Source organism: Misgurnus anguillicaudatus, chromosome 21 (assembly GCF_027580225.2).
Source record: "Misgurnus anguillicaudatus chromosome 21, ASM2758022v2, whole genome shotgun sequence".
Taxonomy (NCBI): domain Eukaryota; kingdom Metazoa; phylum Chordata; class Actinopteri; order Cypriniformes; family Cobitidae; genus Misgurnus; species Misgurnus anguillicaudatus.
Window position 1 is genome coordinate 15,540,001 of NC_073357.2, and position 21,986 is coordinate 15,561,986.

Below are 21,986 nucleotides of genomic sequence, written 5' to 3' on the forward strand. Positions count from 1 at the left end.
TCTGATCTCGGAAGCCAAGCAGGGTCGGGCCTGGTTAGTACTTAGATGCGAGATTGCCTGGGAATACCAGGTGCTGTAAGCATTTAATTACTTATTTAATTATTTATTTAACTATTTATTCATGTATTTATTTCACTAAATGCATCCTTTCTTTAAGCGTTCTTTTCACACAGTTTTTACATAGGACCTACCACCTAAGATATAGCATCATATACATATCACTGTGAGGCAAACCCAACCATAGACTATCATACGCATTAACTACTAGGTACATTCACTAGTACGTCCATGGTAACTGCATGGAAACAGGACTGTAAAATAAAGTGATGCTTTTTTCACAGTTATTACATAGGACCTACCACCTAAGATATAGCGTCATATACATGTCACTGTCAGGCAAACCCAACCATTGACTATCATACGCATTAACTACTGGGTACATTCACTAGTACGTCCATGGTAACTGCATGGAAACAAGACTGTAAAATAAAGTGATGTTTTTTGCACAGTTATTACATAGGACCTACCACCTAAGATATAGCATCATATACATGTCACTGTGAGGCAAACCCAACCATTGACTATCATACGCATTAATTACTGGGAACATTCACTAGTGCGTCCATGGTAACTGCATGGAAACAGGATTGTAAAATAAAGTGATGCTTTTTACACAGTTATTAATTACATAGGACCTACCACATAAGATATAGCATCATATACATGTCACTGTCCGGCAAGCCCAACCATTGACTATCATACGCATTAACTACTGGGTACTGTTGGACTTTAAGGGTCCATTGCATGTTCATAATTAGAGGAAAGACACGGTATTAAAATTAAGTTATTTATTGATCAGATATGAAAAAGTTTTACAGCGCTGGGTCATCTCAAGCAATGAACGACGACCTCAAAAAGTAACATGCATATTTATAAAATATGTGACGTCGATCTTTCTTCTTAGAATCTCCTCCCACAAAGGCCGTTCCCCTCGTACATCTGACTCCATCACCACCCAATTTTAGCCTGCAGAAGATAGACACACACACAGCAAAGAAAAAACAAACTTTTCTCCGCTCATCCCTGAGGGCCATGCAGCCCGTAACTTCCTCCCCAGTACTCCTCCACTTCACATATGATTGACTTCACATAGAATATAATAATGCTTTCTTAAAACCAAATCATTAATAAAACATTCATTTATTCATAAAAAACATAAGTTGTAAAATAAAAGTGATTATTATGTAAAACACATTTCAATGACATTTCATTATTCGTAAAATTGGTTATATGAATAAGGCACACATCAACTTCTCTAGATAGATAAACACATATTACATCCCTTACTGTAATACTACTTCTAAGCAAAACACTTTAATCATTATTAAAAAACATCTGTCAGGGAAGAAAACACACACACACACACACACAAAGAACAAGCGCAGGAGATTCTGTTTTTCAAGGTTGAGCTGCCATCCGCCCATTAGATTATTTTGTATGCAACCTTCATTTCATTGGTTAATACACATTTATCAAAGACAACATCATATCTTTATTACATCAATTATTCAATGATTAATACTGATTAAGTAAGAAATATATTGCATATTTTATCCTGTGAATATTAAAGCATTAGTTAATACATAGTTATCTGTCTGCTTTTCTTCTTTAAGCCTCGCTCTTTATCTCGACCGTTCCCAGCTGCAAATTCCTCACTAATCCAACCACGACCTTGAAACTTTTGAAAACACAGAGGCTCACAGAGGCCTCTCAGCATCTTTCCACTCTCTCAGACAAACACAAACAATCTTTTACTTCAGCATACTATAATGATTATTGAAAACACTTCTAAATACAATATTAATAAAACATATGACATTAAAATCCCACAATTCCCTCTCTTGACCTCTGAAAGAGGTCACACATTTTCTCCTTCATCATTCTCTAGGTTCTGTAGGCCTAATAGGGGCATGCTGTATGGGGGTGGATTTTCTTTTTTCTCTATTGCAGACACTATCAGCCTGTTACACAGGGATCTGAGACAGGGGATACAACAACATCCACAAGTGACCAGTATGGCCACAAATACTCCAATTGAGACCACTATAGACATTACTATTGCCTCCACAGTCTATCATACTGCATAAATCAAAGGTGTATGACGTCGTTAAATTTTTTTTTGAGTAATTTAATTCAATTCCCCCATATCTCTGTACACACTAATCTTGTGGTGTTGTTTTGGACCTTTTGTCAATTTTCAGATTACCTTCATTGTTTATGCTAAATATTATGGTAATTATAATTGCAGCTATAACCCCTAGGGCCCACAGAACCTTCCAATTCCCACATAGCTTCATCCCTGTGGATGCCTATTGGCTAATACTCAAATAACAATCATAAATTCAAAAAAAAATTGAAATGTAAAATTTATGCTGTAAAATTGTATAAGAAACTTAAAAATTAGGTTCAAAAGGAAACATTGAAATGTAAGATTATATAAGAAACTTAAGAAATTCGAAATTCGAAGGTCAATATGGTATATAGCTACCCAGATTATAATGAATAAACAGTAATTGTGATGTTCAGGTCCCTGAACACTTCTGTCAGGATTTCCAGCACTTTGACTTTGTGGAAATCCACTTTATCCAGGCCACACCCCAGCCGGGGAGTGGATACACTTGTTATGTTTTCTTTCTCACACCACTCTCTCATACATCTGAGGCTGTGGGTAAAATTCTCATATGTTGGTAAATCAGTACAGTTTTGTTTTGTTATTAAATGAAAAATCAATCTGCCGTCGTCCTCATGGGTAACTGCACATTCACCTGTGTGTTTGTTCTGTCTTACAACCTTTTGTGGTTCTGTTTCTGGGCTGGAAAAAATGTCACTACAGAGTGTTTATTGACTTTGTTGTTGGTGTTGTGCGAGTGTTACCCCTGATGTTTCACTTCCTGTTTGTTCTCTCTGTATTCCAGCTGATTTACTTTCACTTTCAACACTCTCCCTCTCTTGGACCTGAGTCCTCAGGTCCACACCGATTTCTGTGAGAGACCTGCTGGGAAAATCACATTTAACACAAGAAAAGAGATGGAACCAAGTGTCGCCTTTGCCCTGTAGCTGAACACAATGTTAGGTTTTTGCTTTTACTCTCGGTGGCCTGGACCGTCTCGGTTCGGCCCAGCACCGTCTGAACACCTTCACTTTCACTCAATCATCATTTGTAACAGCTTGGTCGTTGTCCCGGTGTCGTTTAGCCTGGCAGGAAAAATGTTTAATCATATCAGTTAGTTTGTAAAGATAAACAGCATCAGTTAGTGGCAGGATTGGATCCTACACCAAGGCGTTCCGTGGGCCTGGAAACTGTCGATCTGTAAGCAATTCAAAGGATGTGAAATCAGAAATCCTGTTAACAGAAGAGCGAATAGACATTAATGCAATTGGTAATACGTCAAGCCATGTTATTTTTGTCTGTGCACAGATTTTGTCAAGTCAAGTTTTAATGTCAAAGTCAGGTTCATTATTTCAGCTTTGCTCTGTCATTGGGGCGATGAGCAGCCCCGAAACTATATGTCAATTCCAGTGCGTGTTTGTCAATTTGTCAGATCTAACTTTGTCTTGGGAAACCATGGTTGGGGATATAAGTGGTTTATTAGGCAGTTGACAACAACCACTTCATTAGGTACCTTCACAGCCTGTATTATATGTCAGGCTTCGCTAGCATTTATTTATTATAGGCCGGCCTTTCCTGGTTTCTAACCCACCTATCTGCCATATGGCAGTTCCATATATACTGCACCAATCACATATGCAGAGTCACTATAAATAATCACCCTCTCTTCACCAGTGTAGTGCAAGGCTTTAATCAAAGCTATCATTTCTGCTCTCTGTGCTGATTGTTTACCCTCCAATTTGCCACTTACTCTTGTCACAAAATCATTTTCAACCTGTTCAACAACTGCAAAACCTGCCTTCAGCGTACCATCTGATGCTCTAAAACAAAGCCATCCGTAAATAACGTGATTACCGGTGGGGGAGTTGTCAGTGGTACCGCGAACAAACCATCTCTCAATTTGTTTGCTTTTTCAGTCAATGGTATGCAGTCATATGGCTCACCCTCAGTGATTAGATCAGTCATGTTTACACCCTCATGGACATAATTTCAGGTTTGGCTGGCCAGGATTTTTTGGTAAACTTTATCTAAGACACCGTTTTATATATTGGTACATACCTTATTATCTATTGTTTGTTGTTTATAAGGCCCAAAAAAAAAATATGTATATATATATATATATATATATATATATATATATATATATATAAAAAAAAAAAATAACATAAGTCTCTGGTCCTTGGTCAGACATAAGGCTCTATCTCTCCATAGTTTAATTAGCCATTCATTTGTGCCCCATCCGTCCGGGGGCACATTACAACATTGACAGGTCATTGTAATTTCTAGGTCCCTTTCTATTATTAACAAGTGTGTTGGAGGAATACAGAAATGTGTGCAAACTAGACTGGTTTGCTACCTTATAGGGTAGAGATTTGTTGATAGTCACTTTTCAATTTTACCAGAAACCCATTATCTCCACCGTTGTTGAAACTTTTTTTTTTTTTTTTTACGGTGGACTATTTAGGCCCATTATCCACTAGGGCTCTAAGTGGTCCATGAGAGGTCCAGCCATTCCTTTCATGGTGGGTTCCTGTGTGCCCCGTTATTCATCCGCATCACTCCCTTTGGCCCCATGTTGGGTGCATAGGCGCCATTAAATCTGGTTGTGATGGGTTGTGTGGCGCTGGTGGTCCCCTGGCAAAACCACCATTTCCACGCCCGCCACCTCCTCTATTGGGACCCCATCCCCTTGCATTTGGTGCGTTAAGTGGATACCTTACACCTGAATATTGGGGCTGTGACCCATTTTGAGGGCATCTTCTGGCCCAATGACCTTCTTGTCCGCACACATAACATGTATTCCTTACAAAACCTCCAAAACCTCCCCGTTTTGGTCTACTACTCCTCCTTGGCCCTCCCCTTCTCTGTTGGTTATATCCTTCCCACGGGTTTCCTTTATAGGGTGGGCCTGTATATGGATCTATGGGCTGATTGGGATATTGTACGTTGTCCGGGACACTAGTTGTCATAGCTACTGGTGTTGGTTGGGCCTGCTGGGGCATTTGTTTCTTTTTTGTGTTGGCCTGTTTAGTCTGTTCTAGCTGCAGTTTCAAAAGCTTATTCTTAATCTTATCTACCTCTACAAGTTCTGTTTGTGTGATTTGTTTATGGCCCTGTCTGTGTAATACACAAGATCTCTTTCCCATGTTGTTATCATTTGTATTTCTCTGTAATCTTAATAGAGTTGTGATTATCTCTCCCTGTGTCATAATTGTTTGTTGTAATCTTTCCATTTTTCTTTTCAGGGCCTTTATTTCATCAAATTCAGCATCTAGTTCACCACTGTTTACTGTTAACACCGGCTGTTGCTTTGAGATCGAAACAGACTTTTCCTCATAAGGAGGAGGTGTGTGCAGTGAGGGGTATAGTGACTTCACTTGAGGAGGAGCCATGGGTGGGGCTGAGGGTACTGGCTCAGTGCCTCCTAGTTCTACTTCCTGTTGCTCGCTCACAGCACAACTGTCAACTTCCCCTTTTCTCTTTGTAATCGTCTCGACTTCAGCTGCAACAAAAGCGATTCTCGTCCCCTTTCTCAAATCTGTTTCTGAGTCTTTTACAGTTGGTCCCTTTCCAAACTACTTGCCTTTTTGCCATTGCACATACACTGTTAGGCAACCATACTCATCACATTTTTTTTAAATTTAGCCATTTTCACACAATTTACAAGCATTCAAAACTTCAAAAAGCACAACACGTCACTCTTTTCTAGCAGAAAGATATATACACCAGTAGTTTTCAGGAGTTTCACCCGCAATACAAACACAATACAACTTTCACAGAAATGTCACAAAAATAACAACAATATATCAACAATACTATTCACATTAAGACGTCACTTCTTCTTTCCAGTATTCGTGGACCTTTCATCCAACGGGCTGCTGTAACACCCCCTACGGCTTCAACCGAGTCGGTACTTTATAACACCTAATGCGTTAAAGGCCTCCAACCTATTATTTAATTCTCTTTCAGTATTCGTGGACCTTTCATCCAACGGGCTGCTGGTACACCCCCTACAGGCTACCACCTGAGTCGGTATTTTATAATACCTAATGTATTAAAGGGATCCTCAACCTTTTATTAAATTCCTGCGGCTACAACCGACTTAGTTTCCTATAATGTCTACGGCTACAACCGACTCGACATTCACTACGGCTACAACCGTCTTCCTTTATAATACTGCGGCTACGACCGACTTGATATTTATTCTATCAACAGGCTTCAACCTTTTATTTAATAACAAAATTCAAAAATTTCAAAAAGTTTTTCACTCTGATCAACTTATAAAAAATTTAAATTTGTAATTCAGTTCGGATCTCCTTATCAACACAAGTAATTTGGTATATCCAATTAGCAGAATTCGATAAAACAGGCTTCTGCTTACCTTATTTTAATAGAGCGCTCTTTTGTGTTGAAAGGGAGTCCTCGCTTACTCTGGTTTCTTCAATACGAAACCCTCCTTCCTCTCCTCAAACTTCCCTCCAAAGAACGTCGGGGTCACCAATTGTTGGACTTTAAGGGTCCATTGCATGTTCATAATTAGAGGAAAGACACGGTATTAAAATTAAGTTATTTATTGATCAGATATGAAAAAGTTTTACAGCGCTGGGTCATTTCAAGCAATGAACGACGAGCCCAAAAAGTAACATGCATATTTATAAAATATGTGACGTCGATCTTTCTTCTTAGAATCTCCTCCCACAAAGGCCGTTCCCCTCGTACATCTGACTCCATCACCACCCAATTTTAGCCTGCAGAAGATAGACACACACAGCAAAGAAAAAACAAACTTTTCTCCGCTCATCCCTGAGGGCCATACAGCCCGTAACTTCCTCCCCAGTACTCCTCCACTTCACATATGATTGACTTCACATAGAATATAATAATGCTTTCTTAAAAACAAATCATTAATAAAACATTCATTTATTCATAAAAAACATAAGCTGTAAAATAAAAGTGATTATTATGTAAAACACATTTCAATGACATCATTTCATTATTCGTAAAATTGATTATATGAATAAGGCACACATCAACTTCTTTAGATAGATAAACACATATTACATCCCTTACTGTAATACTACTTCTAAGCAAAACACTTTAATCATTATTAAAAAACATCTGTCAGGGAAGAAAACACACACACACACACACACAAAGAACAAGCGCAGGAGATTCTGTTCTTCAAGGTTGAGCTGCCATCCCCCCATTAGATTATTTTGTATGCAACCTTCATTTAATTGGTTAATACACATTTATCAAAGACAACATTTTATATTTATTACATCAATTATTCAATGATTAATACTGATTAAGTAAGAAATATATTGCATATTTTATCCTGTGAATATTAAAGCATTAGTTAATACATAGTTATCTGTCTGCTTTTCTTCTTTAAGCCTCGCTCTTTATCTCGACCGTTCCCAGCTGCAAATTCCTCACTAATCCAACCACGACCTTGAAACTTTTGAAAACACAGAGGCTCACAGAGGCCTCTCAGCATCTTTCCACTCTCTCAGACAAACACAAACAATCTTTTACTTCAGCATACTATAATGATTATTGAAAACACTTCTAAATACAATATTAATAAAACATATGACATTAAAATCCCACAGTACATTCACTAGTACGTCCATGGTAACTGCATGGAAACAGGACTCTACAATAAAGTGTTGCTTTTTGCAGAGTTATTACATAGGACCTACCACCTAAGATATAGCATCATATACATGTAACTGTGAGGCAAACCCAACCATTGACTATCATACGCATTAACTACTGGGTACATTCACTAGTACACACTTATTGTGTATATACAATTTGTAAGTACAACAACCTTTATTTATAAAGCACATTTAACACAATAGAAATTGATCCAAAGGGCTGTACATAAGGGAAACAACTACAAATGTCCAAAAGCTAAGGAATAAAAATATGTCTTCAGATTAGATTTAAAACTGTCCAGTGATGGAGCAGACCTCACATGATAAGGGAGAGCATTCCAAAGCATGGGCCCAGCCACAGAAAAGGCCCGATCACCCTTTAATTTGTAACGACTTCGTGGCACATTTAAAAGCAAATGGTTTGAAGATCTAAGTGCCCTACCAGGACAATAAGGTACAATTAGATCACTAATATACCTAGGTGCAGAGCCAGACAACGCCTTATAAACAAACATAAGAATTTTAAAATCAACTCGAAACTTAATAGGAAGCCAGTGAAGAGATGCCAAAACTGGAGAAACATGATCCCTTTTTCTAGACCCAGTCAAAAGTCTTGCAGCTGCATTTTGAACAGTTTGTAATCAAGATAGTGAAGATTGCGGAAGACCACAATAAAGACAATAAAGTACAGAAGTGTTTGATATTAGTTATCATATATGTACACTATAAATACCATTTATATATTGTATTTACCCTAATTTGCCTGTAAATACAAAGTGTACATTTATTTGTAAGTACAGTAATGTTTCTCGTTAGTTACAGTATACCTACAATATAAGTATGTATCTGTTATTACACAATACTTATCTAGAGTTACATAATAACTACCAAATATGTACCACTCGTAAGTACAGTAATGGTACCAGTTAATTACCATGTAGATACCTAAAAGTAAGTAACACACATTTGTCGGTAAGTACACGTACTGTAAAATAAAGTGCTACCATTATTTTTATGAACCTTCATATGTGATCAGATGTTACCTGGCTGTCAGGCAGTAATATAAAACATTTACAATGTGATCTGTTGTGGTTATATTAAACCTTTACAATGTGATCAGATGTTACCTGCCATGCAGTTATATTAAACCTTTACAATGTGATCAGATGTTACCTGTCATGCAGTTTTATTAAACCTTTACAATGTAATAAGATGTTACCTGTCAGGAATTTCTTAAACCATATGTGATCTCTGTAGATTCCCCTTATAAGGATTTAAGTCTCCTGATTTGAAGGAATAAGTCTTGGCAAGTTTGCAAATAAATTATATCCTGGTATATTACAAATGAATTGGTGAGTTATTGGACTGGCTGGGGTGCACATTTGCTTTAAAAAATACGAAATCATCCTCACTGTATAGGTTAACAGTACACGACCCAGTATGTATTTTTAATGCTGCTCCATCAACTCCTGACAGGACGAGGTAATTAACTGGATTATATCAAAAACCATCAGGACATCAACATGGCCATGATTTAGTGTATCCTCACCTCCAGATGAAGTAATAAACTGGACTGATTTAAATTGACATGTGCGTTGTTAACTCTCCGGATTTTATTATGTTTCGTAGCTCTGCTCCACTCGTTCACGTCTCCACAGGGACTGTTTGGTGTGTAGTGTGAGCTGCAGACTGCGAGCAGATTGGATTTCATTTGGAGCTACACAGACCGCTTGGTGATGTCAAAGTACCGCGAGAGCGATGAGAAAGCAGACTTCTCCGTGTGATTTCCCGAATCGCTCTCGCGGTACTCTGATGTCATTATTCTGGCTGTTGTTGAACCACATGAATACACCCGTCTGCTTTACAGTCACCTTTGCGCCGTGATAATTTGATTTCATATGATGATCGGATCGCGCAGTGCTGCATGAAGTCAAATGCACCAAATACCAAATAGCCGACTGTATATGAGGTTAAACCCGCCAAAGTAGCAAAGTGGAGCATGCGAATGGTGAGTAATTCAGATGTCAATTTATGGATGAATGTTTGTCACACACTGTTAAGTATTCTCGCGCTTTTTTAAATGGGTATACGGAAATCCTTGACCATTTCTAGTGGATATACTGCGTATACACGACATATCACGTTAGATTACAAACAAACAAGAAAAAACAGAGTTACTCTACACTCTACAAAAATCCGTTAAAAAACGGACGAAGTACTGTGTAAATATGAAGGAATTTTCCGTATTTATGTTTTACAGGCATTTGTCTGTTTTTTTTAATAACATGTTGCATTATAGGTGCAACAAGGTCCGTGTACGTTTTGATAGTTTGTTTTTTCGTTTAAACCAAAAAACGAAATAACGAGAAACCACATGTTTTTCGTTTGTCGTTTCAAACAAAAAACAAAAACCGGTAAAAAGAGAGCCGTTCTTCCGCTTTTGGTTTCTGAATCCAAAAACGAAAAACGACTAAACCAAATTCAAATAACAGTCCGATTTTGGTTTTTGGAAATTCCTTTTTTCATTTCTCCGTTTGAAGATCTACATTAAAGAGCAACTAAACCCTAATCCAACTTTTTTTAGTTACTGATCTGTAAGAATGATGGTTTATTAGTGCTGTTCATTGATTTTAGTAACTTTTTTGACATTTGGATATAAAGTGTTCAATACTACAATATATGGTGTAAAAACGTCTGAGTGCTGCCCTCTTCAGGTTGAACGGTGGCTACTGCAGTTGAATTTTCCTATTGGATGTTGGGTCCAAAAAATGACTCGTGACGTAAGCAGGTTCAAGCCTACCACGCCCTTGTTACGATCTCACCACCAGAGCCATAGAGAAACAGAGTTTTTTTTTTTTTTTTTTTGCAGTCAACAATAGTACAATGAGAAATATACAATTAAACAAAAGTATACAATTTTTAAATCAACAAGCCAGAGTTATTTAAAATAAATACATTAACAAAGAGAGAGAGAAGGAAAAAAAGAAAAATTATGTCATTCAACTAGCAATATCATATTTGCTTGTAATCATGTAAGCTCTGTCAGATTTTTTACTGTTACAGTTCTTTAGCATAGTACAGTAATTCTTAAGCTCATTTTTAAAGTGAATGAAGTTTGGTTTGGAGTCAGACCATTTTACCTTATGAATGTGAAATTTCCCCAGTAAAATCAACATCTGAATAAGATATTCCTTTTCTTTGTCAAGTGTTTGATCATTGAAGTATATTAATATGTCCAGTCCAGTTAGCTGTAAAACAATGTTCAGTTTTTTCATAATAAATCTTTCCAATTCAACCCAAAACATCTTTGTGTGTATACAATGAAAAAATAAATGAAAAATGGTTTCCTTTTCACCTTGACAAAAACAACATAAATAATCAATATCCAATTTAAACCTTTCTAACACATGCTTTACCGGGTATATCCTATGCATTATTTTAAAAGAGACTTCTTTTATTTTATTATTAATAAAAAATGTGTCCACTGTTCGCCAAGCTTTCCGCCAATTCACATTCCCAAAAACAGAAGTCCAAAAAAAAACGAGCTGGAGGATAAACAATTCTATTAAATTTGTTTCTAATATAGTTATTTGTTATTCTATTTTGCAATATATTTATATCACCAATAAATATTTGGCTCTTTATGTCAATAAGGTTTGGATCTCCATCTTGTGATGCATTTTTAAAGAGAGTTAATACCTTTTGAGGAATCGCATCCATCACAACAGCAAATTCCTTGGGTTTAATTGGTATTTTAAATCTATCCAAAAATTCCTTATACGTTAATAAATGACCATCTTTATTTAATAACTGACTAACTAGTACAATATTATTTTCATACCAATGGTCAAAGAAAAGTGTTTTGTTTTTATACAGCATATCTTTATTGTTCCAAATGTAGAATCTCCTAGGGGAAAAGTTGTATTCATAGGCCAGAGTCCAAGCCAAGAGAGCTTGTTTATGAAAATTAGCAAGTTTAACTGGTAGTTTTTCAATTGAATAATTACATTTTAATAAAAATGCAAGGTCACCCATTTGTTTAAACAAATAGTTTGTGCCAACGGAAGTCCAGAAGCTCGGTCGTCACGTGATTCACGGAGACTTCAGTTAGTTCCTAGAAGCCCATAGTGAGCCATTGAAATACATTTAGTTAGAGGCAAAGAGCTGTGATTTTTCTTAATTTATAGTCAAGAAACGCATTTTTTTACAATATTTCTATATCACATCAAATGTAAATGTAGTATTGTTATGTAGTTATATAAACAATGTTTTTTGACAAATTAAATCCACCAATATAGGAACATTTGTATGGTCATCTGCTGGTATGTGGCTTGTTAACATGTTTTACGCTGCCTTTAGCCACTTTAAAATGCATCACACTGTACTAATGTAAGTTTATAATGTTATGCTTGTTTATAATGTACAAAGTGAATGTGCTGTGAATGTAACTCATATTGGTTTAATTTATAAATATATAAAGCACAACATTAAAAAAGACTTTAATATTAATTTATTTTAATTTATTATAAATTATAATAATATTTCTGGCTTAGTGTAGTTTTCTTTTTGTTGTTAATATAAACATCTGATGGGACATAACATCATCATCACTTTAAATGATTACTAATTTCTTAACTATGTAAGTATATATTTGACAAGTTATTAATAACTAAATTTATTTTATTTTATTTATTAACCAGCAAAACCACAGTGTTAAAAACATTCCACCCATACGTTGATGCATAAATATGCACTTTATACCACCATCACTTTATTTTGCCTCTCTAATTGTCACAGTGTCAAACTGTGTTCTGTGTGTGTCATATGTATTAGTGTTGTTCCCCGAGTTAGCCACCAGATGTCTCTTGTCTTCACGGTCACATATGTCATGAACTGCATCTCCCATAAACCCTTCTGTCATCATTGATAATTGTACTCAGCTGTTCCCACTCACCTTGGTTAGTGTTCGTGTATTTAAGCCTTGTCTGTTCAGTCATTGTTGTGGATTCCTTGTTGTAAGTCACATCGCCTTCTGTTTCTGTGTTGTTTTATGTATATGTTCTGGATTGCCTGTATGGATATTGACCTTTGCCTGTACGAATTATGATTTTGGATCACCCCTATTAAAACTGCATTTGGATCTAACCTTTCATGTGTGCGAGTCGTGACACTAATTACACAATATTTACAATAATGGATGAATCTGCATTAAGAAAACGAAATTTACCAATACAAGGCTGTTAGTGGTTTGTTGTGTGTTGCTAAAGTTATCCACAGCTTGTCCTAGCCTGACCCGTTTTCTACTAACACCCCCTAAATGTACTAATTAAATGAGAAATAATGCACTACAAACACACTGATGCATAAAGTCATTCGATTTACATGTATTGCTAACATACAATCTTATTTGTCAAGCGTATTAAGTCTTAAAACTTGTATTAAGTTCAACACATTCAATCTTTCTAATACGTACAACCGGCGCAACGTCATAGAATGTCTCTGAACAGGTTCACGCCCACTTTTGGGGGAAATCGCACTAGACGTTCCATTGGCTTCCATTCAAAACAGCGGAACAAAGCAACCTTCGTACACAGCCGGCAGGCGCAAATAACTTATGAAATCACTCAGATTAAACATGTTGAGTAATTATCTGTCCACCCTGCCGGCCATAGAGCGCGAAAGATAAATTAACATATTTAATTTGGTCAATATAAAAACATGTCTCTTTCATTCTCCCAGCATCAAATTTGTGTAACAACGCTCCCTATTGGCCAGAGGTGTCTAACCCGGACATTAAACACGTACCTCATCAAGTCAACAGGGAAGCAAGTGAATGATTTTACTTCGTATTTGAAAGTTACTTCGTATTTATTTATTATGTCTTTATATTTAGAGTAATGAGTGCACTTTTCCGTCCAGCCATACAACTAACTGGCTTAGCGATATTTCCAGCAATCACTGATGGCGTTGTTACACAAAATTTGACGCTGTGAGAATGAAAGGGACATGTTTTTATATTGACCAAATTAAATGTGTTAATGTACCTTTCGCGCTCTATGGCAGGCAGGATGAACAGATAAATACTCAACATGTTTAATCTGAGTGATTTCATAAGTTATTTACGCCTGCCGGCTGTGTAAAAACGTTGCTTTGTTCCGCTATTTTGAACGGAAGCCAATGGAAGCGCTGCCTTTTATCCCCCGAAAAGGGGTGGTGACGAAATTTACAGTCAAGTTCCCGGATGTGCCGGTAGTCCGTATGCAACTCTATGGAGCTGACTGTGACTTCCGGGAACTTTGGAGAGACTCCGTGGTCCGCCATTGCTGTAAAAAAAACCGTTCCATTGGAGTGAACGGACTTGACGTAACTCTATCCTTCTATGGCTCTGCTCACCACACACTTGGTACGAGCTTAGTTCCTCCCCTCTATCTCTGCTGGGATCTGCCCACTTTTCTTGCATTTTTCAAATATTGCCAGTGGGCGGCGTCAGGCTCTGACCAGGGCCCGGTTGCATAAAGCACCTTAAGTGTAATTTTCCCTTAAGTTGTTTCCTTTTAACTTAAGGGTGTTGCAGAAAAACCCTTAAGTTTTTTCTGTTGTGTCTCCATGGCAACGATAGTATTTTATAACAACAAACCGGGGTCACTGTCTTAAAACACTTAAAGATTACCCTTACCTAAGAGAACCGTTTAAGGGATTATATGCAAAACTCTTTAATTATTATCTTACAGAAGTTAAGGGGAATTTACCCCTTAAGTGTCACACTTGAGGAAAAAACTTGGGGTGCTTTATGCAACCGGGCCCAGGGGTTTAGTTACGCTTTAAAAGAAAGACAGGTTGGTCACGTGACCCGGAAGTTATATTAAATACAGCCTATCAAAATAATAGCCAAGGTTTTTTAATTAGAACGGTCATAATGCAGCACTAACGTTACACCAAAGTAACGTTAGAAGAAAAAAAATCAACAAATAAATAGGCCCATATAAACCTGGACCGAAAGAAACATGCCAGCAACAGTTTATTACAGTGATTTGGTGTCGTGCCTGTCCGCGTGCACATCGTCGCGTTTGGTGGGCGCGTTGTTTGGTTCAGTGCAGTGCTGGGGACTTGTTGTGTGTGCAGAGTTGTTGCTGTTGGCGCTATATTATGTAATTAAATCAATATTCAATGTTGTTTCCACCGTATGGACCAAACTGCCACCCCCCTCCACCAGCAGGTGGCAGCATCCAAACGACTGGCTGTGTTGTGCCTTTGGTAGCTGTTTTGGATCGGGTTTACTGGTGCAGATGTATTTATTGATGTTCATTTCATTTTTTTTGTATTTTTGCGGCCTGGTTGTCGTCGTCGTCTGCATGCCCTTCTGTTTTGGCCTGATTCTAGCACTATCATCTCCCTGCTGAAAAAAAAACTGCATAGACCAGGATAATTCCCATGCTGGTATGTTGCTGGTTTGGCTGGTGGTCTCTAGCTAACATCAGAAATGTCCTAATGTAGGCCATTTAGTCAAAACAATGATTTACCAGTGTGCTATATACTGTGTGAATCTTTCTTTTCTATACACATTCCAGTGTGTATAACAGGGGTCGGCAACTGGCGGCCCGCGGGCCAAAAGTGGCCCGCCAGCAATATTTTCTGGCCCGCCGGATTAATTTGAAGTCCGTTTTTTATTTATTTTTTAATCAGACTTTTTTATTTTACAATAACATTTTACAAAAATGTCCCCGTGTATCATTCCTTCATTCGTTTTTTCAAATCAAAACCAAAAAGAAAATAAAGAAAAACGACTTGTTTTTCTATTATTTATTTCCTGAACTAAAATCAAACGACTCGTTTTCTGAATGTGCGCTCAGATCAAAAATAAAAAAATGAATGAAAACGGGTTCGGACAAATTTTAATTGAACACCTTAGCAGACATATAGCAATGAAATAAATTTAAACAGATCAGGTACTAACAGATTACATTTTAATAAGGGTTTTAATAAGGGTTTGAATAGCAACCATGCTTTCCTGTAAGTCTCATTCGCTTACAGTCCGACCTTTGAACCTTTTTCATTATTATTTATTCGCGTATATTATTATTATTATTATTATTTATTGCTACACTGACAAATAGCAAGAATGTCCTGAAAAAAATGCGTATAATAGCTATCTTAACGGGCCGCTTTTTCTCGTTCTCTTTCTCTACCAGCGCATCCGCGATCATAACTGTCATTAGAGTTTGAGCATACTTCTAAAACACAATCGATCAAATAATTGCAGAGGTATGACTTCATGAATCATTTGCAAATTTACCTCGTAAATCATGTCAATTCATCACGCGTGAAGACATTAAACTCCGTGACATTGCAAATTACTGAAAAGTAATTGCTGGCTTTTAGAAACCACTACAAAATATGATAAAAATAAACTCTTTTACTGCAATAATATTTTAACTAATACACTTTTAAAGTAGATTTGAAAGGAATACTGTTGTTTTCTGCTACTTGAACTTGGGGCTCGAGCACCCGACCTAAGGTTCGACCTGCTTTCGAAAACAGCAAGTCAAGTTCGTTTACCGTTAATTATTAAGACTAAATGGGCAGGTAAATTCGTTAAAAAAATGAAAGTAATCCGCCAAAATATGGTTTTACATGTCTATTAAAATAAAGCCATTATTAATTTTCCTAACGCATAGTTCTTTGATCTTTACCTCCGTTTAAAACGTTATAAATTTGGCAAAGGAGGATGTTCAGCAATTTGAACAGCAACTCCGCAACCAACTCGGTTTATGATGGTGAGAAATTTGAGTGAGAGGCTTTGTCCGATTTAATTTATTATTTATATTTCATTATAAATACAATGAATACAATGTTAAAATAATATTTTTATTGGCACGAACACAATTTTTGTATAACATTTAAAATTATCTGTCTCTTTTCGTTAGAGACATTTGAATGTGAGATTCTGGAAACGAAACGTGACGTTAAGTTTTGCGGACCCGTCAGGTCGGGAAATAAAGCGGGTGAACAAAAATGAATCTATGAATAGAACCTTGTCGGAGCTGGACAAAAAACAGTCCAGCAGAGACCTCCTTAAACCTTAGGTGTGTATGTGTGTGTCCCGGTTAAATATTAATAAAAAAAGGAATAGTTCAAAAGTCGGACTGTAAGAGTATTTCATGAGAGCACAAATGCCTGTAATATTACCACTATAGTACTTGATCTGTTTAAAATGATTTCATTGATATATTATGCCTATAAAGGAGTTAAATAAAAAAAAAAGTCTAATCCAGTAATTACTTTTTTTATCTGAGCACACAATCAGAAAACCCGTGGTGGTTAATTTTTTCATTTTTGTTTTTAATTTGAAAAAAAAAACGATTGAACGAATGATACACAGACCCATTACCATGTTTTTAGCAATTTTTAATGCCGTCTTTCGTCTTTTAAATAGGAAATAAAGACAATGTTTCTTGACAAAAGATCAGATAGCCTATACTAGGCTAATTCAAAATAAGACGTAAGTGTGCCAACAACAGTTGGCCCGCCATCTACTGGCTAAAAAAAATATTGGCCCGCGGCCAAAGTTACTTGCCGACCCCTGGTGTATAACATACAACACTCCCATTGTGTCACGCAAGTGCAGACAATCCACACAAGTTCCAAACATCCATTCAACACATATAGCACAGACATGCCTCCAAAGACACCGCACGTGCAATCCACGGCTGCAGAACATCCACAGCCAAGCCCCAAAGTTAGAACATTTTACAAGGTCCTAAAAAGAAAGTCCAAAAACATAATTGCATTACTAAAAACAAGCTGTCCATGCCGAGTAAAGCAGCAATAATTGCAACAAAACGTTTCCAGTAACTTTTGAGCAATCCTGCTTATTGGCTTGGATGAATATTTGCCCATTGCTCTGTACAGAACAGCACCAATATTGGCGGGTTTCCTCACATGAGCTGCTTGCTTCCTCATCCTACCCCAACATTTCAATAATTTTAAGGTCAGAACTTTTGACTTGGTATTTCCAAAACATTCACTTTATTCTTCTTTAAAGTAGGTGGGTAGATTTATTTTGTCACAATGTAACAGGTTATATAATATAAAGTATTAATTGAGTTTGTAACTTGCTTTTGCTATAGCAGACAATATACATTAATATAGAAGCAATTATAATAAACAGAAATAAATTATAATCAGTGGAGGAGTGCTAAGATGAACTAGAGTTTACCAGTCCGATAACTTGGGGGGGGGGCTGCTCTACAGTCTGGCAGCAGAAACTTCTATTGTTTCCAGAAGGCAGCAGGGTGAACAGGTTGTGGCTGGGCGGGTACTGTCCTTTAGTATCCTTTGGCGTCTGCGTAAAATTAACCATGGTTTTACTAGAAGTAAAACAGTAGTGAAAAAAATAGTAAAAAACAGTTAAATCATAGTTAGTGTAGTAAACTCATGGTTTTGATTATAGTAATCAATACACCAAAAAAAATAAACATATGGTTGATTTTTGTAAGGCACCGCACCCCACAACATCACTGATGCTCGGGAGATGGGTACCAATGATCTTCTGAGCAGTTTTAATTTCCCTGAGTAGAGTAGGAGGGGTGAGAATAAGGGTGTTGTATAGACAATGATGTGAAATTGAAAACGGGGATGTATCATCGCCAACCTCTTCTGCATGGTTTGCTGTCTTCTCTGGTCCTGTAGACCAGTGGTTCTCAATGTTATTCCTGGATCCCACTGCTCTGCACATTTTGTATGTCTCCCTTATTTAACACACATGATTCAAATCATAAACTCATTAGCAGAGATCTCCATGAACTGTATATAGAAGCAATTATACTAAACAGAATTATAAGCCTTAGGACTTCACGGCAAATGCTCTGCAACCATACATTGCACATGCAACGTCCCTGAAAGCATGTCTGCGCTACCATGCTGAACAAATGTTCAAGACCCCCATGGCTTATCTTCACCTGCGTGACACAATGGGAGTGCTGCATGCCACACACACTGGAATGTGCACAGAAAAGAAAGACCCACACAGCACACAGCACACTGGCAAATCATTGCCCCGACCAAATGGCCTACATTAGGACACCTCTGATTTCAACATACCAGCATGGAGATGATAGCAGTGTTAGAATCAGGTCAAAACAGAAGGGCACCCAGACGACGATGACAACCAGGCCGCAAACAAAACAAAAAATGAAATGAACATCAACAAACACATCTGCATCAGCAATCCCGATTCAAAACAGCCGCCAAAGGCACAACACAGTCAGTCGTCCAAACACTGCCACCCGCTGGCAGAAAGGGGCAACAGCCTGGTCCACACAGTGGAAACAACATCAAACATCAATTCAATTACACAATACAGCGCCAACAGCAACAACCCCGCACACACAACAAGTTCTTAGTGCTGTATTGAACCAGACAATGCGCTCATTAAACGTGACGATGTGTACGTAGATAGGCACGATATTAAATCACTGTAATAAACTGTTGCTAACATATTTCTTTCGGTCCAGGTTTATATAAGCCTATTTATTGATTGATTTTTTTTCTTCTAACGTTACTCTGGTCTAACGTTAGTGCTGCATTATGACCGTTCCAACCAAAACCTTGGCCATTATCCTGATAGGCTGCATCCAATACAACCTCCGGGTCACGTGACCAACCCGTCTCCCCTTCAATGCAGATCTCCAAACGGAGAAATGAAAAAAGGAATTTCCAAAAACCAAAATCGGACTGTTATTTGAATTTGGTTTAGTCGTTTTTTGTTTTTGGATTCAGAAACAAAAAACGGAAGAGCGGCTCTCTTTTGCCGGTTCTTGTTTTTTTTGTTTGGAGCAGCAGGCGAGAAACATGTGGTTTCTCGTTGTTTCGTTTTTTGGTTTGAACGAAAAAACAAACCATCAAAACGCACACGGACCCAACAACTCCTGCTGCAATCTTTCACTTTTGCCTCTCTATCACCATCTCTGTTTGAAACCTAAAATTACAACTTGCTTGCAGAGTTATTTTCTAACATGGATGATGTTTAACTTCTAAACAAATGCTGTCAGAACAAGATACAAGTGTTAAACTATATGTGATTTAGTAGACACATCTTCTTTCTGATGTGACGTGTAAGTCAAATGGATATTTACCACAACATTTATCACATTAAATCTACAGTTTGTGTTTGTTTTAGATTCATTTGAAGTCACCACTATGGTGATTAGTGTTCCCTTTAGTTAGGCTTTTGCACCTTGACCTTCCAGAACTGACTCTGCTCTTTTAACATTACAACAGTGTTATTGCTTGTAGCAATTACAACTTGTTTGTTGCTTGAGGAAGGAGAATTGTCTATGTTGTCAACTAAGCTTGATTGTTTTTATGTTTTGCTGCCTAACATTTAAATATAAAATGATAACATAAGAATAATGAACTGAAATGTATAAGAGTGACACTCTATGCTGGTCTAAAAACACACTGTATTGAATACGATTGCTGCAAATGTGTCAGCTGTGGTTTTTGCTTCAGAGACATCAACATTTTGGATACAAATCTCAACAATGGTGAGAGTAAATGTTAAGAGAGTTTTCTACAATCCTGGTACCCAGCATGCATTGCGGCATGAAGCTTTGTTGTTGATTGTCACCATTGTTGCGTTTCATAGGCAGATTGAAGTGTCCCTAAAGGTTACGGAAAATGTTCTGTAAATTTACGGATAGTGTTCTATAAATCTACAGAATGTTCAGTTTTTGAATAAACAGAAATTTCTGTAAACATAACGGAAAAAGTGCCGGTAATTTTCTGCCAGGACATTATCCGTTTTTTTACGGATAATTTTTTTAGAGTGTAGCCTACCTGCAGTTTCTCTTTCAGCATGTTTGCTAACAGAATCACAGTTTAAACTTCTGAAAAGTGTTCATTTTTATATCTACGTTCAAGGTTTTAATGTATTACGTTCATATCAGACGCAAAAATTAATTAATGGTCATCTTCTCCACTTTGGTTTTTGGTGTCTAATATTACATGATGGTCTTGTCATAATTATTAAATAACATCCTAAAATCTTTTCTTTTTCAGTCTAAACACTGCACTACTTGTACGCTATTTGCAAAAAATACACTTGTTGATTATGTTTAATAACATTATCTAGTGTGTAATAAGGTGAATGTTTATCAAGACTTATTATTCTTTTCTAACATATTTTCTAACATTCTAAGTCTAACATAATGATTTTAAATGTTGTTATGGGGTATTTTTTAATGTGCATGATTAATTTGGGTTTATGACATCCCTTAAAATACATGATTTAATTTTAGACTGGGCTTATGTTCTGCTATAGAGATATAGGGGCAGTTTCCTAGTCAGGTCTTGTCCTAGTCCCAGACTAAAATGCATGTTTGATCTGTCCTAATTTAAACACATCTTGCACTGATATATCTTAACATATATCATTGCCATTGTTTTGTCTCAAGATGCACACCAGTAATGTTTTTGTATGGTTTGTTTGTAAAAACTACTTGAATGATCTGATATAACCTAGCAATAGGCCTAGTGCTGGATTAATCTAAACCCTGTCGGGAAACTTCCCTATAATATAGTTCTATGATATATTTTTTATTTTAGGTTGTTTACTGTATGTGCACTCTCAGAAGATAATTTACACAAGCTGTCACTGCGGTGGTACCCTTTCAAATAGTACACCTTAAAGAGCGCATATAATGGGTACAAATGTACCTATATCTGTACCTAAATGGTAAATATTAGGACCCATTTAAAAGGTACCGTCCCAGTGACAGCTTTTGTACCTTTTGTTCTGAGAGTGTAGGGCCCAAAATTTAATCAAGCCCAGGGGCCTCCACCCTGGTAAGTCCTGCCCTGGCCATAACTTATCCACCCTGACATTGTTCAGTTGTGATGAATGCACCATCCATTGAATTGCATTCAGGTGGGACTGGAGAAAAACCTCTCTTTTGTCCTGGTGGCAGGGCGGGCCCTTGGGGTTATGGGGCCCTAGGCCGCGGCGAGACCTTAAAAATGGGCCCCACTGGTGTAGAAAATTTCATAGCAATGCAATTTGACAAGTGAAATTAAAGACAAAAATAAAAGTGTATATATTTAAACATAGACGTTTTTATTAAGTGCAACATATTAAGCAATGTTGTTAGTGCAAC